Genomic DNA, 15,510 nt, shown 5'->3' on the forward strand with positions numbered 1-15,510 from the left:
TCTCCAACTCCTCTCAAGATTTCCTCTCTCTATATTTCTGCCTGTTCTTTTGCAACCATGTGATATCTATATCATAGTCCTTATCAAAGTCTTACCATTTCTGTCTTTCTGATAAATAACGTTACTCCTTTTAACCCACTTACACCTCCACAGATGTCTACCAGTCCACGTTCCTTGTTCAATCATTCCACTACATTTTAACTAACACAATTCGGTCATATTCCTCCACTTGGTTTATTCTGTCATACTATTTGTATTTCTAAACACATTTCAGTACAGATATCTTTTTCCTTTTCCACCCCTACCACCTAACTTGATTTAAAGTATTTGACACATCTGGAACAGATCGGATTCCTCAAAGACTGACTCTCAGAAGATGGTTTAAAAATGAGTTTACTGCTTAAAAATATCATACCCCCCCAGTACTGTACTTTATCTACATGCAGTAAAAGCATGTGATAATGTTGGAGTCACCTGTGTATTTCACATGCTACAAGCATTGGTTTGTGGCAAGAAATTTCATTGTGGCAAGAAAGACATTGCAGGGAAATGTATGTAAATTTTGTCTCTTCTGAAGACCCACCATTTCGATAACTGCCACAGAAAGTGAGCCAAACAAAAGGTATTTTTATACGCATGTGTAAATCCCATTAGAGTTTGGTGGGTATTTTCAATTAAAAAAAAATCAAGATTTTTCTGTGCAAAAATGTTGATTATGTAGAAATGTTTCAATATTCCAGAGGAAGAAAATCAAAACAAAATGTTTTGTTTCTGGTCAATTGGACAATAATCTCTGCATCTGCCTGAGCCACCACAGCGTCTCATAGGAATTGTAGTTTGGAGCCTCATGCCCTCCATTCTCTCTTGATGCAATGCAGTGGCTCATCCAGAGGAAGAAACCATAGTACATCATGGGAGATGTAGTTCAGCTGGACAGCTCAACCCACAGGAGATAATGGGGACATGAGGAACCCAAACTACTACTCCCATAAACCAGCGTGGCAACTCATTCAGATACAGATTAACATTGACTGACCCAATAAGACTGTTTCGTTTTCACAGACTGAATGAATCATTTCATTCTGAGAATGTTGAAACATTTTATTTTGATTGAAAACATCTCACCCAAAAAAAAAATTCTGAACTTTCAGGCAGCAAAGTTTCAATAATTTTGACTTTTCAACCCAATTTGGAATGAAAATAAAAGGTCTAAGTATCAGAAATTCCTTTGGGGTGAAAATTCCATTTTTCAATTAGATCTGCTCACTATACACACACACACCCCAGTTCAAGTTATTCCTTCCTCTGGGCTTCCCATTGCGTCCTATTTTCTCTATTTCTTATTAAATTAGGGAGGTAGTTTCTTTGTTTTGTGTATAGTATAGCACAAAGCATATTGTAAACACATAAAAGTAGTAAATGATAACATAACAATGACTTCTGTGGTAACTAAGTGTGCTATTCTCAACGCATTTAATATTGGTAAATAGGTGGGACTGCCTTCTCCAAATTATCATTATATCAATGAAGCCTTTGGCACTTGAGATACAAGTAGATAACAAATGGGATGCATGTTAATAGGATTCATCAAAGATTCAGGCTGATGACATCCTGCTCATGCATTCTAATTCTTCTGTTCCTGCTTTTAGGATTTCTAGAACTACTGCTTCCAAACCATCTGGAGGAAATCAGAAACAATGTCAGTATTGCAGCCTTGTCCACCAGTCTTCCTTCCCTCTGCAAAGAGAGAAAATATGAAATATTCAGGAATAGGAATGACAAGTTACAGGAAATAATGGAAAGTAACTTCCTAGTAGTGAAATTTACAGTCTTTTAGACAGATGGAAATTGCTTCATCATGAGAAAGTTGCTACAGTAAAAATGAATATCAGATCCAAACTGAACTATTTGGTGAGCATGTGACCCTTGGATATTTCTGAGTGTATGTTCAAAGGAACTTACTGACTGATTGTGGATTTCCAGATAGTACTTAACTTAGCCTAAAGGAAGCTAGAACAGTGTCTCTCAACAACCAGTCAGTCCCCAAGATCTCCCTGACACAGTTCAGGAAGGCAGCAAGCCGTTCCCTGGTATCAAAAAGATTGAGAAACACTGAGCTAGAACACCAGTCCCTGCCTTGATCAAAGGACAAATTAATTACCTAGCCCCATGTATGAAACATCCTATTCAGTGTGAATCATGTATTGATGTGGCACTCCTCAAATGTTACTTATGTGGCGATATAAAAGCTGAAACTTTCAGAGCCCATAATTTCCCAAGATGTAAAATTAGATCATACCAATCCTCTTACACAGAAAAGGCAAAGACTGGACATAAATTGCAATCATAATGAAGAACATCACCCCATTCTGCTTCTAGGAGGCCCTCATTTAGCTAAATCCTCTTCTGTGGATTGGCAAATCTCTCTCTCTCTTTTTTTTTTTTTTTTTAAACATAAATTGCTGGTATACAGTATTCATTCTCTTGCTTGTATATTGGTAAGTGATGAGGCTAAATCCATAGCAGGAATTTCATTTACCCCAGACCTAATACAAAAACTTCTCCAACTATGAGGCATTACTACCTGGTTATCTTGTGGAAAATGCACTCTCTACATCCCTTAGTTCTAGAATGGACCATAGTTCACTGCTTTGCACAGGTCCCTTATTTGTGTGCAAATACTTATGGTTTTCAGAGGACACTAACATCTGTTTAAAGTCTTTAAGTACACTGGAGATTGCTACAGGTGCTGATTTCTCAGCATTCCTTTTGGATAACACTGTTTGTCTATGTTCTTTGAGCGAGTGGGAAAAGAGATGGCTCTTAAGGGGCTCCCTGGCTGTCAAAAGGGTAATCTGGAGGATTAATTGAGCCCAAGTTTGAGCCCAAGTTTGACAACACGAGATTTTAATTGGACACCGGGCAAGTTTCTCTCTGGATGGTACATCAGGACAAACTGGATTATCATCACATAATATGAGTTTCAGGAACTGTATTGTTAGTAATTAATTCAGTCCAGAACCACACTGCTGTACTTGCAAAAAGAAAAGGAGTACTTGTGGCACCTTAGAGACTAACAAATTTATTTGAGCATAAGCTTTCATGAGCTACAAGCTCACTTCATCGGATGCATTCAGTGGAAAATACAGTGGGGAGATTTATATACATAGAAAACATGAAACAATGGGTGTTACCATACACACTGTAACGAGAGTGATCACTTAAGGTGAGCTATTACCAGCAGGAGAGCAGGTGGGGGGGCGGACCTTTTGTAGTGATAATCAAGGTGGGCCATTTCCAGCAGCTGACAAGAACGTCTGAGGAACAGTGGGGGGGGGGGGAGGGGAGATAAACATGGGGAAATAGTTTTACTTTGTGTAATGACCGATCCACTCCCAGTCTCTATTCAAGCCTAAGTTAATTGTATCCAGTTTGCAAATTAATTCCAATTCAGCAGTCTCTCGTTGGAGTCTGTTTTTGAATTTTTTGTTGAAGTATTGCCACTTTTAGGTCTGTAATCGAGTGACCAGAGAGATTGAAGTGTTCTCCAACTGGTTTTTGAATGTTATAATTCTTGACGTCTGATTTGTGTCCATTTATTCTTTTATGTAGAAACTGTCCAGTTTGACCAATGTACATGGCAGAGGAACATTGCTGGCACATGATGGCATATATCACATTGGTAGATGTGCAGATGAATGAGCCTCTGATAGTGTGGCTGATGTATTTGTCAAGGATATATGTGGTGTCCAGAGAACAATATGTCCTCTAGAACATTTGTCCTCATGTTGTTGTGAATTTTTTATTTAGTTTTATTTTGGTATTATATAGAAGTGCCTATGCCAATTTTGCATGTATATTAACAGTGGGGATATTAACATATCCCCAATTAACAGTATAAAGGGATATTCCTGAACTTGGATATGTTCCACTGAAGAAAAGTCTTCAGTAACAATTAGTTTAATGGCAGAAAGAGGAGTTATCTTAAGACATCAGAAGGATAATCCACCTCCAATGAAAGCTGAATGGAAATTTGGACCCAAAAAAATCAATCAGTCTATGAGAAAGTAACTAGCAGACTTCAAGTAACAGATGGTATATCTGATTTCATTTGGAGACCATTTATAAATTAGAGCCATGCTGACAACAATTTATAAACTAAAAATTTAACTCAACGTTGCAAAATTGTCATGATAATCCATCCACGCAGGCACTAAATCTACTCACCTACAATTTATCACAATGACTTCTATGGAAATCACAAATTAAAAAAAAAATCAGCTGAGTAAATTTATAAAGAAGGCTTACCAATGGCAGAAGCAACTAGAGTTTTGCAATGCTGCTTTAACTACAAGGAATTCTAGACACTTGACATTTATGTGTAATAGATGATTTTGAGCCCACTTACAGTCTGGGAAAAGCATGTTAAAATACTTCCTTAATGTGTGAACACTTTCTGAGTTGTGTTCTTTTCATCCCCACACCTCTTTCCCACCTCCGCTGGCTCTCTCTGTAAGTCTTTTCTGAGTAATGCATTTTGACTCATGACTGGTTTGTTCAGGTTGACACTATTGAGGACTAAAATATACATATATTTCAAAATATCACTGCTACTGTAAAATAAAGAATTCAAAGGGATCATATATTTTTGATATTCTGCACCAAATGTCATGAGGAAACTTCCTCTCTGACATCATCGTATGGATATTTAGTCATCAGTTCAAGCTCAACACCACTAAAACAGAGCTCTTAATCTCTCCACCCAACCCCTCCCACTATCTCTTTTCTGCATCTGGATACCACAACCATCCTGCCTGTCACTCAGCCCTATAACCTGGGCTTCATCTCAAGGTCCTCACCTCCAAGCTGCCTAAATCTTGCTGATCTTTCTGCAGAACATCTCTAAGTTATGGCCTTTTCCACCCATCCACACAGCTAGAACTCTTGTCCAAGTTCTCATCATCATGCCTCTGAATTACTGCAATATCCTTCTCTCTGACCTTGACAAATACACTCCTGTCCCTGCTCATATCCACTCAGAATGCTGCTGCAAAGACCATTTTCCGAGCCTATTGCTTTGACCATGTTGCCCCTCTCTTTGCATCCCTCCACTGACTCCTCCTCCCCGCCACACCAAACATATGTTAATTGTCTTTACTGTCAAAGACCTTCATGGCCTATCCCCACCCTACCTATTGTCTCTCATTTGCTATCAAGATGTCGACTTGTGCCTCAAATTGGCCCATTATATTTTCTTCCATCCTTCCCATCACGCTTAGGGCAAGCTCCTTGTAAACATCCACAAAACTAATCCATTATCCTCCTTCAAATACCTCCTTAAAACTTAACAATGGTGGCTGCTGGTGTGCTGACCCCACAGTCTATCACTCTGGCTAAAATTGTCTGATTGTTTCCTTATACTCGCCTGTTAGTCTATCTGTTATCTCTTGTCTTATACTTGGATTGTAAGCTTTGTGGGGCAGACACAGTCTTTTTGTTCAGTGTTTGCACAGCACCTCGCACAATGGGAGTCCTAGTCTATAGCTGGGGCTCCTAGGCGCTATGCTACTACAAATAGTAAATAATCATTATGTGCAGATAGGTGGACCAGCCCTCCTCCTATTTATGAATGCCTGTAACACCTTCCCTTCCATTTGCAGCAGTATATCATCCCCATGATAACTTGCCTATATGGAAAAGTAGCATTAGGAAAGTGTTTAGTTATTTTCAAATGTCTTGAATGTAGTAAGTGAAAAGGTCAATCACACTTTATCTTGTTGTTCTTCGTTTTCCATTTCCTCCCATCCATTCTGTTCTTTCCTCTCTCCCTGCTCCCTTGCACATGCCTCTCTGCCATCAGTCTTTTGCCTCCTATCTCCTGCATATGCTGTCCAGCTGCTTGGTTCCCTTCTCCCACTGGCAACTCCAGTCCTTCTGGTGGCAACTCCTGTTTCCTCCCTTCCTCCTATATAGAAGTAGCCCCTAATGGAGGTAGTAGGATCATGGTTCCTTTTTGTTTCCTGAACATCTGTAGAAACAGCTGGAACAAAGAGGAAGAGTCAGCCTCATCATATGACCTACCAGCTCTCCAGGGATCAGTAACAAGTACACCACAGACTGCAGTTTGGGAACAAGAGAGCTAATAAAATGTTAGTAATATACATAAAATACATAAAAAACCCATGAAGTTCACCTCATTTGTCTGAGCCATTATTTTCCATGGTAGCTGTCCAGTTTTGCCAGAGGATGAAGCCCACTTTCAAGAACATACATCTCAGACCCTTGTTCAATGTCTAAAGGACAGAGGCAGCTTTTTCTAAGGCCCCACTCCTGCACGAAGGACTGTGCAGGTGCACCGCTAGCCCTACGTGGTTCTCAGTGCAGGACAAGGGGCCTAAAGCTTTTCCAGGCCAACAAGAACAAGGTAACTCATTCCTAATCATCTGACTTTTTCCTCAATCTTTTTAAAGGGTTCAAAAGAGTGCTATAAGAATGCTTCAAAGTATGCCCTAGAGTGAGAGAAAGTAAAGGAGCTCAACCCACTTATCCAAGAGAAAGGTGACTTGACCATGGCCTATGAGTACCTACTGGAGAGAAGTTTTCTGATATTACCGAGCTCTTTAATTTACCAGACAAAGGCATAACAAGATCTAATGGCTAGAAAATGAAGCTAGACAAATTAAGAAATTAGGTGCACATTTTTATCAGTGACAGTAATTAATGATTGAAAAACTTACCTAGGGATTTGCTGGATTCTCTGATATATGGAGTGTCATTAGATAAAGATCAGATGTCTTTCTAAAACAGATACTCTTGCTAAACCAGAATTTATGGCTTGATGCCACAATTACTGGGTGAGGTTCTCTGGCCTGTGTTATGCTGGAAGTCAGAATAGATGAACATGATGATCCCTTCTGTCCTTAAAGGTCTATGACTTTACTTTTTCCTGGACCATTAGTTCCTACATGGTTTACACTAGCAATTCAATTTTAATGCTATAAGCAGTCTCAGTATTGTATCTGTTACACCCCCCCACTCCTGTTCCATTGATGCAACATGCCATCCAATTTCCAGAGTGTATTATTAACCAAATACTGTATTAAAATCAAAGCACACTGGCATGGCTGCCCAGTTTAAAAGATTCTCAAACAGGAAACCTGTCCCATATCTTTTTCTTACCTTGCATCAGGGAGTTCAGCCCTTCCTCTATTGCTCCTACCATTTCCTCAATACCCAGCTTTACTCTCCAGGGAGCACCACATTTCTTGTATGTGACTAAAAAGAGTGACCGTCTCCTATAAGGAACGCTATTTTATTTCTTCTTTTCTTCTTCTGCCATCTCTCGCCTCTTCTTTCTCCTGTCCTTCCCTTCCAACCCTCCCTTTTCCCACCACAGTGCATCAGATATGAACTGCTAGAAACACTTCTAGCATGCAGCTGTGAATTCTACCAGCAAGACACATCAGTCATTAGCAATCATAAGATTTAATATCTACATAGGAGTTTTTCACTTTCAAACTGCTGTACAAATGAGATGGTCGAGTTCAGGATCCTGACACAAGGAAGAAAGGAGAGCAGCAGAATACAGACCCTGGACTTCAGAAAAGCAGACTTTGACAACCTCAGGGAACTGATGGGCAGGATCCCCTGGGAGAAGAACATGAGGGGAAAGGAGTCCAGGAGAACTGGCTGTACTTTAAACAATCCTTATTGAGGTTGCAGGAACAAACCATCCCGATGTGTAGAAAGAATAGTAAATATGGCAGACGACCAGCTTGGCTTAACAGTGAAATCCTTGCTGATCTTAAACACAAAAAAGCAGCTTACAAGAAGTGGAAGATTGGACAAAATGACCAGGGAAGAGTATAAAAATATTGCTCGGGCATGCAGGAGTGAAATCAGGAAGGCCAAACCACACCTGGATAGCAAGAGATGTTAAGAGTAACAAGAAGGGTTTCTTCAGGTATGTTAGCAACAAGAAGAAAGTCAAGGAAAGTGTGGGCCCCTTACTGAATGAGGGAGGCAACCTAGTGACAGAGGATGTAGAAAAAGCTAATGTACTCAATGCTTTTTTTGCCTCTGTCTTCACGAACAAGGTCAGCTCCCAGACTACTGCACTGGGTAGCACAGCATGGGGAGGAGGTGACCAGCCCTCTGTGGAGAAAGTAGTAGTTCGGGACTATTTAGAAAAGCTGGATGAGCACAAGTCCATGGGGCCAGATCCGCTGCATCTGAGAGTGCTAAAGGAGTTGGCGGATATGATTGCAGAGACATTGGCCGTTATCTTTGAAATCTCATGGTGATCAGGGGAGGTCCCGGATGACTGGAAAAAGGCTAATGTAGTGCCCATCTTTAAAGAAGGGAAGAAGGAGGATCCTGGGAACTACAGGCCAGTCAGCCTCACCTCAGTCCCTGGAAAAATCATGAAGCAGGTCCTCAAGGAATCCATTCTGAAGCACTTAGAGGAGAGGAAAGTGATCAGGAACAGATAGCATGGATTCACCAAGGGCAAGTCACTCCTGACTAATCTAATTGCGTTCTATGACGAGATAACTGGCTCTGTGGATGAGGGGAAAGCGGTGGACATGTTGTTCCTTGACTTTAGCAAAGTTTTGATACGGTCTCCCACAGTATTCTTGCCAGCAAGTTAAAGAAGTATGGGCTGGATGAATGGACTATAAGGTGGATAGAAAGTTGGCTAGATTGTCGGGCTCAACGAGTAGTGATCAATGGTTCCATGTCTAGTTGGCAGCTGGTATCAAGTGGAGTGCCCCAAGGGTTGGTCCTCGGGTCTGTTTTGTTCAATATCTTCATTAATGATCTGGAGGATGGTGTGGACTGCACCCTCAGCAAGTTTGCAGTTGACACTAAACTGGGAGGAGAGATAGATACGTTGGAGGGTAGGGATAGGATACAGAGGGACGTAGACAAATTAGAGGATTGGGCCAAAAGAAATCTGATGAGGTTCAACAAGGACAAGTGCAGAGTCCTGCACTTAGGACGGAATTATTAGGGGACTGGAACACATGACTTAAGAGGAGAGGCTGAGGGAACTGGGATTGTTTAGTCTGCAGAAGAGAAGAATGAGGGGGAATTTGATAGCTGCTTTCAACTACCTAAAAGGGGGTTCCAAAGAGGATGGATATAGACTGTTCTCAGTGGTAGCAGATGACAGAACGAGGAGTAATGGTCTCAAGTTGCAGTGGGGGAGGTTTAGATTGGATATTAGGAAAAACTTTTTCACTAGGAGGGTGGTGAAACACTGGAATGCTTTACCTAGGGAGGTGGTCTCCTTCCTTAGAAGTTTTTAAGGTCAGGCTTGACAAAGCCCTGGCTGGGATGATTTAATTGGGGAGTGCTCCTGGTTTGAGCAGGGGGTTGGACTAGATGACCTCCTGAGGTCCCTTCCAACTCTGATATTCTACGATTCTATGAAATGTTAATTAATAAATCCTCACAAAGCACTGCTGTGAAGCAGGCATCTCCATTTGCACAAGGGAAACTGAGGCACCGAGAACTTAAGTGCCTTTCCTAAAGCCACCCAAGCAGCAGAGCTAGAATGAGAACACAACAGTTCCTGGCTTCCAGCCATGAGCTCAATCCATCAGCCTAACATCTCACTTGTCATGCCTCTCACATACAAGAGATCCTTGCAGAGAAAAGTGGAGGAGGGGGAGTCTGTCTCACCCAAGTTATACTGTTCAATTAGAGTGAAATTCACCCCACGCCAGCATAAGCCTATACACCGCTTATGTCCTAAAAATGGGGCTTAAAAGGGACTTAAGTGGTGCATAGACATCCATGCCAGTCCTCTGCATGGGGTGAATTTCACCCCAATGTGTAATCCTAACTGATAAAATGAACACTGCTCTTCAAGTTGCGGTTGTATACTTGAAAAGCAGTATATACTTTTTCAGCAGAGTACAGTTCAGATACACCCTTTTGGCGTGAACTGAAACCTGGCACAAAGCCTCAATTTAGCAACAAAATTTATCACTGAGAGAAGAAAAAGGAAAAAAGGCAAGGAGTGACAGAGCTAAACATGCAGTGGTTTGAAAATTCAGTGGTGAATGTAAAAATTGGGACGGGACGGGACAGAACAGTTATGAATATGTCATTTGACTTCTCAGACACACACATACACACACACACACACACACAGAGGTAGTGATGGTCATTTTGTGTCTATTAATATCAGTGTACAGTGCTCCCTTTCTACAAGTCTATAAGGAGCAGGATGGTAAATTTTAAAAAAGGCCCCAGAGTGCTAATGTTTATGTAAAGGAGTCTTCTCTACTTTTACTCAACAATGACAAAACGCCAGCTGTGCTTACTTTTAAACCAGTTAATTCTTTCCATAAAGGAAAGCTTTAAGAAAAATAGCACAGCCGCTCTAGTTTCTTAATCCTGCTGAACATCTCCAAGTCATTTGTTTTCTCATTAGTCATCTTCACCAGGGCTGGATTAATGCAGGGGCTTTAGGGGCTGCAGCCCAGGGCCCTGGGCTGAGAGGGCCCGACGCATCTGGGCTCAGGCTGCCTGCCTGCATGCTGTGGCCCCACGCCGCTCCCGGAAGTGGCCAGCTGCTGGCATGTCACTGTGGTCCCTGGCAGGGGGTGAGGTGGGAGGCGGCTCCACGCGCTGCCCCGGCCCCCAGCACCATCCCCGCAGTTCCCATTGGGGAACCAGCCAATGGGAGCTGCGGGGGAGGCTCTTGTGGGCGCAGGCAACGCACGGAGACACGCTGTCCCCATCCCCACAGGGGCATGCAGAGACGTGCCAGCAGCCGGCCACTTCCAGGAGCGGTCTAGGCTTATGGCATGCAGACAGGCAGCCTGTCTGAGCCCTGCTGCACTGCCGGCCGGGAGCCACTTGTGGTAAGCATCTCCCGGCTGGAGCCTGCACCTTGCACCTCCTCCTCCATCCCAACCCCCTGCTCCAGATCAGAATCCCCCTCCTGCACCCAAGCTCCCAGACCCAGCACCCCCTCCTGCATCTCAACTGCCTGCTCCAGGTCAGAATCCCATCCTGCACCAAACTCCCTCCCAGAGCCCGCACCCCTCACTCTCTCCTGCACCCCAACACTCTGCCCCAGCCTGGAGCCCCCTCCTGCACCCAAATTCCCACCCAGAAAGAAACCAATATAACAGCTGCTCTAAGGTAAGAAGTAGGCTATTTTGGATTAACTTAACTGTATCCTACATGTTTTAAGACTGAAATGTAACCACAGAATGGCTTTATGTTAATTAAAAGGCAAGTTTAGTACAGTATAGCATTAATTGCCTCAATGCCATAATTGTGATCATTTTGTTTTAAATTAGGAAAAAGACTTGCATACAGGGGCACCACAAAATCTAATAGCTGCCGGCTCACAGGAGAGGTAATCTGGCTCTGATCTTCACACACAATTAGATCTCTAAAAGCTAAACCTTGATTTACTCAAAATGTTAAAAAAAAAACCCACCTTCTAAAGCCCAGATGCTTTTCATGTGCAGGAGATACCTGTACATTTAAATAGGAGTCGGTTGTACTTTCTTACAGCCACATTTCTATGGAAATGCAATAGATTAACACTCTCTGACCTGTAGTGCAAGTTTTTTATATCTAATGGATTGTGCAAAGAAAATATTTCACTTCAGTTTTTGTTCAAAGAGGTTGAAATTTACCCTTGTGCTAAAGGGCCCACACAAGACCATGAAGATCTTTCATAGATTTTAAGATCAGAAGGGACCATTACCATCATCTAGTCTGATCTTGTGCACAACACAGGCCAAAGAACGTCACCCAATAATTTCAAGCCCAAAACTTCCAACAGTCAAATATCTCCAGTTCCTAGTTCTAGCTGGATTAATTTCACCCCCGTGCAGAGAGTCTGCAAAGGCCTATGTAACACTTAAGCCCCATTTAAAAGTTACTTTGAGGTTTTCTAGGAATCTGTGAGGTCTAGAACACAAGGGAATCTACACTAGGTAACCCATAAGCCCGCTACAAACCTCTCTAACTCTCAATAGCTCTTAAGAGGCAAGTTACCTGTATTTCATGCTGAGGAAGCTGACAAGAAGAGAAAACACATATTTGAAATCAACCAAGCATTTCATGAGCCTCAAGGTTAACCATGAAAAATAAAAATCACATGGCTCATTTGAACGATTACAAAAGTTCTTTTCAGTACACACTTAGTCAAAAGGTCACTATGATGTTTGTATCATGAAACTTTCTTCAGGAACAACGAGTGAGTGGAAAACAGTTCTAGAAAGAATGAGAGAGAAATTGGTCTTCATCACATTAGCTTTAAATCAAGGCTGGATTTCTTTCTAAAAGTTGCTCTCTAGTTCAACCACAAGTTATCAGGCTTTATGCAGAAATAACTGGGTGAAATTCTATGGCTTGTGTTATGCAGGAGGGCAAACTAGTTGACACTGTTCCCTTCTAGCCTTAAAAATATCTATGAATCTGTGACCCCCACTATTAATTCTCTCTGACTCAGCCATGAATCTTAATCCCTATTTACATTTTAATACTACTAAAATTCCAAGGGTCTGGTAATAGATCAGTGAAATTTCTAAATCCATTCTAATAGTGAATTTTCATTCCATAGATTAATGTAACAGGTGAATAACAATGGGATAACTGGAACAAAAAGTCTTTGCTGCCATCTACTGGATTTTGTTTTTCTCTCAGTATTTAGTTATTTTCAACTAAAATACTGTTATTTTACAGAGAAAAAAACCCCACCTAACACAAAAACCAAAGGATAGTTTTGTCTTACTTATATTTTTTTGTCTTGCTAGTTATCTCTATTTTTCCTTCACTATACTTTATTCTACTTTCACTTGATTCTTCAGGCGCTTGGAGGAAAACTTACCACTAGAAAATTCAACAGCATAGATTCAACAAGCTCATAACTTCTGAGTTAGTGATAGTATATTTTTAGAAAGACAAAAAAGACTTCAAGTGATGAATAAACTACTGCAACCCCGGGTAAATTGTTCCAATGGTTAATTATCCTCCCTGTTAAAAACTTGCACCTTATTTCTAATCTTGAATTTGCCTAGCTTCAGCTTCCAGCCATTGGATCTTGTTATACCTTTTTCTGTTAGCTGAAGAGAAGTCTACGATCATAAATCTCTTATATAGACTGTAATCAAGTCAACTCCCTGCAATCAACATCCATGATGGGGAAGGGAGTGTTGGGGTCATTTTTATTTAATACATATAAAAACAGTACTTTAGGAGCACGAGCTTGACTACAGCAAGGCAGTAAAATGTATAATTAAACTGGAAAACTTCCACATGATGCTGGTTTTACCTATGTATCCAGTACAAACGGCAATGGCTTGTTGCCAGAAAGGCATTTGATGAAGATCAGCCTAGTCTTTTTGTTTGAAAAGAATAAAATGTTTTTAAAAAATTAACGTGTTTTTAATACTTCACTATCCATTCCTAGGAAAAACAGATATTGAACTTTTCAGATACCAAACAAAGCAGGCAATTCATACTTGCATTACGTAAACCCCTGCAATGATTTTCCATGTAATAATTATAAAATATTTACATAGCAGCATAAAACGACATGTTTTACAGAACACACATAATACACACTCCCTTCCCCCAAAAGCATCTATGAAACAGGCAAACAAAGAAGACATGATACAGGAAAACAACATGGGTCTTTGTGTTACTAATGATGAGAATAAGGGAGAAGAGATTTCCTGATATTAAATTAAGGATTTTAAAGGGGGAGGGGGGGAGGAGGCCAGGGCGCTTGTCAAAAGCAATAGGGAGAACCTTATCTCGGTTACCCTGACAATAGAAGTTTCCTTTGATAACAGGAGAGGAATTCTAGATTTGGTGGCTCTACTAAGCTTGTGCATGCCACTGATTAGGGGCACACATTGGTTTGGCAACAGAGAGTCTGTTAGCAAACAGTTCCTAGAAGCTAACCACTAACTGCCTGGGGTTAGGAAGAAACTTCCCCTGTGGACATGTTAGTCCACTGCGAGGACTCTTGCAGCTTCTCCTGAAGCATCTGCTAGTGGCCAATATTGGAGAGGGGATACTGGACTACATGGACCACTGAACTGATCCAAATGCATAAAGCAATTCCTAATTTCTGGTCAGCAGGCATCAATGATTTGACTCCGCTGAGCTAGGATTAGGGTGTAAACTACTGGGGTAAACACTGTTCATGAAAAGAGATGTGTCAGGTTTTAGTAAAAATTCATGTCTCTAAAAGCTAGAGTGAGACATGCTGCAGTTGTATTCTCCACCAGGAATAGTGGGATGAGAAAAAAAAAAAAATCTCACTTAGAGTTTACTCCCCAGAGACAATGGGCTTGTCTTCACTACCGGATCCGCTGCTGCAATCAATGCAGCGGGAGTCGATTTAGCGGGTCTAGTGAAGACCCACTATATTGTTGGCAGAGTGCTCTCCAGTCAACTCTGGTACTCCAGCTTCCCCAGAAGAGTAAAGTAGAGTCGACCCGTCTCCCGTCGATGCAGCAAAGTGAAGACACCAGGGTAAACTGACCTAAGCTACGTAGCTGGAGTAGCAGAACTTAGGTTGACTTACCCCAGTAATGAAGACAAGCCCAATGACTCTTGAGCAGGGATTCTCACACTGGGGGCTGGGACCCCTTAGGGGGTCGCGAGGTTATTACATGGAGGGTCATGAGCTGTCAGCCTCCATCCCAAACCCCGCTTTGCCTCCAGCATTTATAATGGTGTTAAATATATTTAAAGGTGTTTTTAATTTATAAGCGGAGGGTCGCACTCAGAGGCTTGCTATGTGAAAGGGGTCCCCAGTACAAAAGTTTGAGAACCACTGCTCTTAAGGATTTTAATTTGGACAAGAGCTCCCCCTTGTGTTCCAGTAAATATAGTTTCTTTCCCATTTCTAAATACAATATAACCTCATAGTTACAAACACCTCAGGAATGGAGGTTGTTCATAACGCTGAACAAAACATTGACATAATACAGCTTTGAAACTTTACTATGCAGAAGAAAAATGCTGCTTTTAATTTAAATGAAACAAGTACAGAAACTGTTTCCTTACCTTGTCAAATCTTTTTTTTTAAACTTTCCCTTTATTTTGTTTAGTAATTTACATTTAACACAGTACTGTATTTACGTGTGTGTGTGTGTGTCTCTCTCTCTCTCTCTTCTGCTGCCTGACTGTGTACTTCCAGTTCGAAATGAGGTGTGTGGTTGACCAGTCAGTTCATAACTCTGGTGTTCGTAACTCTGAGGTTTTACTGTAAGTAGGAAACAGCATTATAATACCACTGATAAGTCTTGGGGAGAACTACCCCTGCATAGCCCACTCTACCTGTGCAATGCAAGGATCCCACAGTTTGTCATCATTAATACCACATGCAGTGTACTATCTCGGCCCAACTAGATGAACAGCAGATTGAGTATCAGCCGGGGTTGATTTTTCTTGATTTTGTTAAAAAAAAATCATAAATTGTTTTTTAAATGCACCAGTTATTAAAGGAACCAGACTGAA

The 15,510-nt window shown here is 41.4% G+C and overlaps 1 protein-coding gene across 1 annotated transcript in view; it reads right to left on the bottom strand.

The window, feature by feature from the left end:
* NSMCE2 (NSE2 (MMS21) homolog, SMC5-SMC6 complex SUMO ligase) overlaps positions 1-15,510 on the bottom strand; it is a 183,366-nt gene that overhangs the window by 142,290 nt on the left and 25,566 nt on the right.

This window comes from Lepidochelys olivacea, assembly GCF_965140295.1.
Source record: "Lepidochelys olivacea isolate rLepOli2 genome assembly, chromosome: 2".
Lineage (NCBI taxonomy): Eukaryota > Metazoa > Chordata > Testudines > Cheloniidae > Lepidochelys > Lepidochelys olivacea.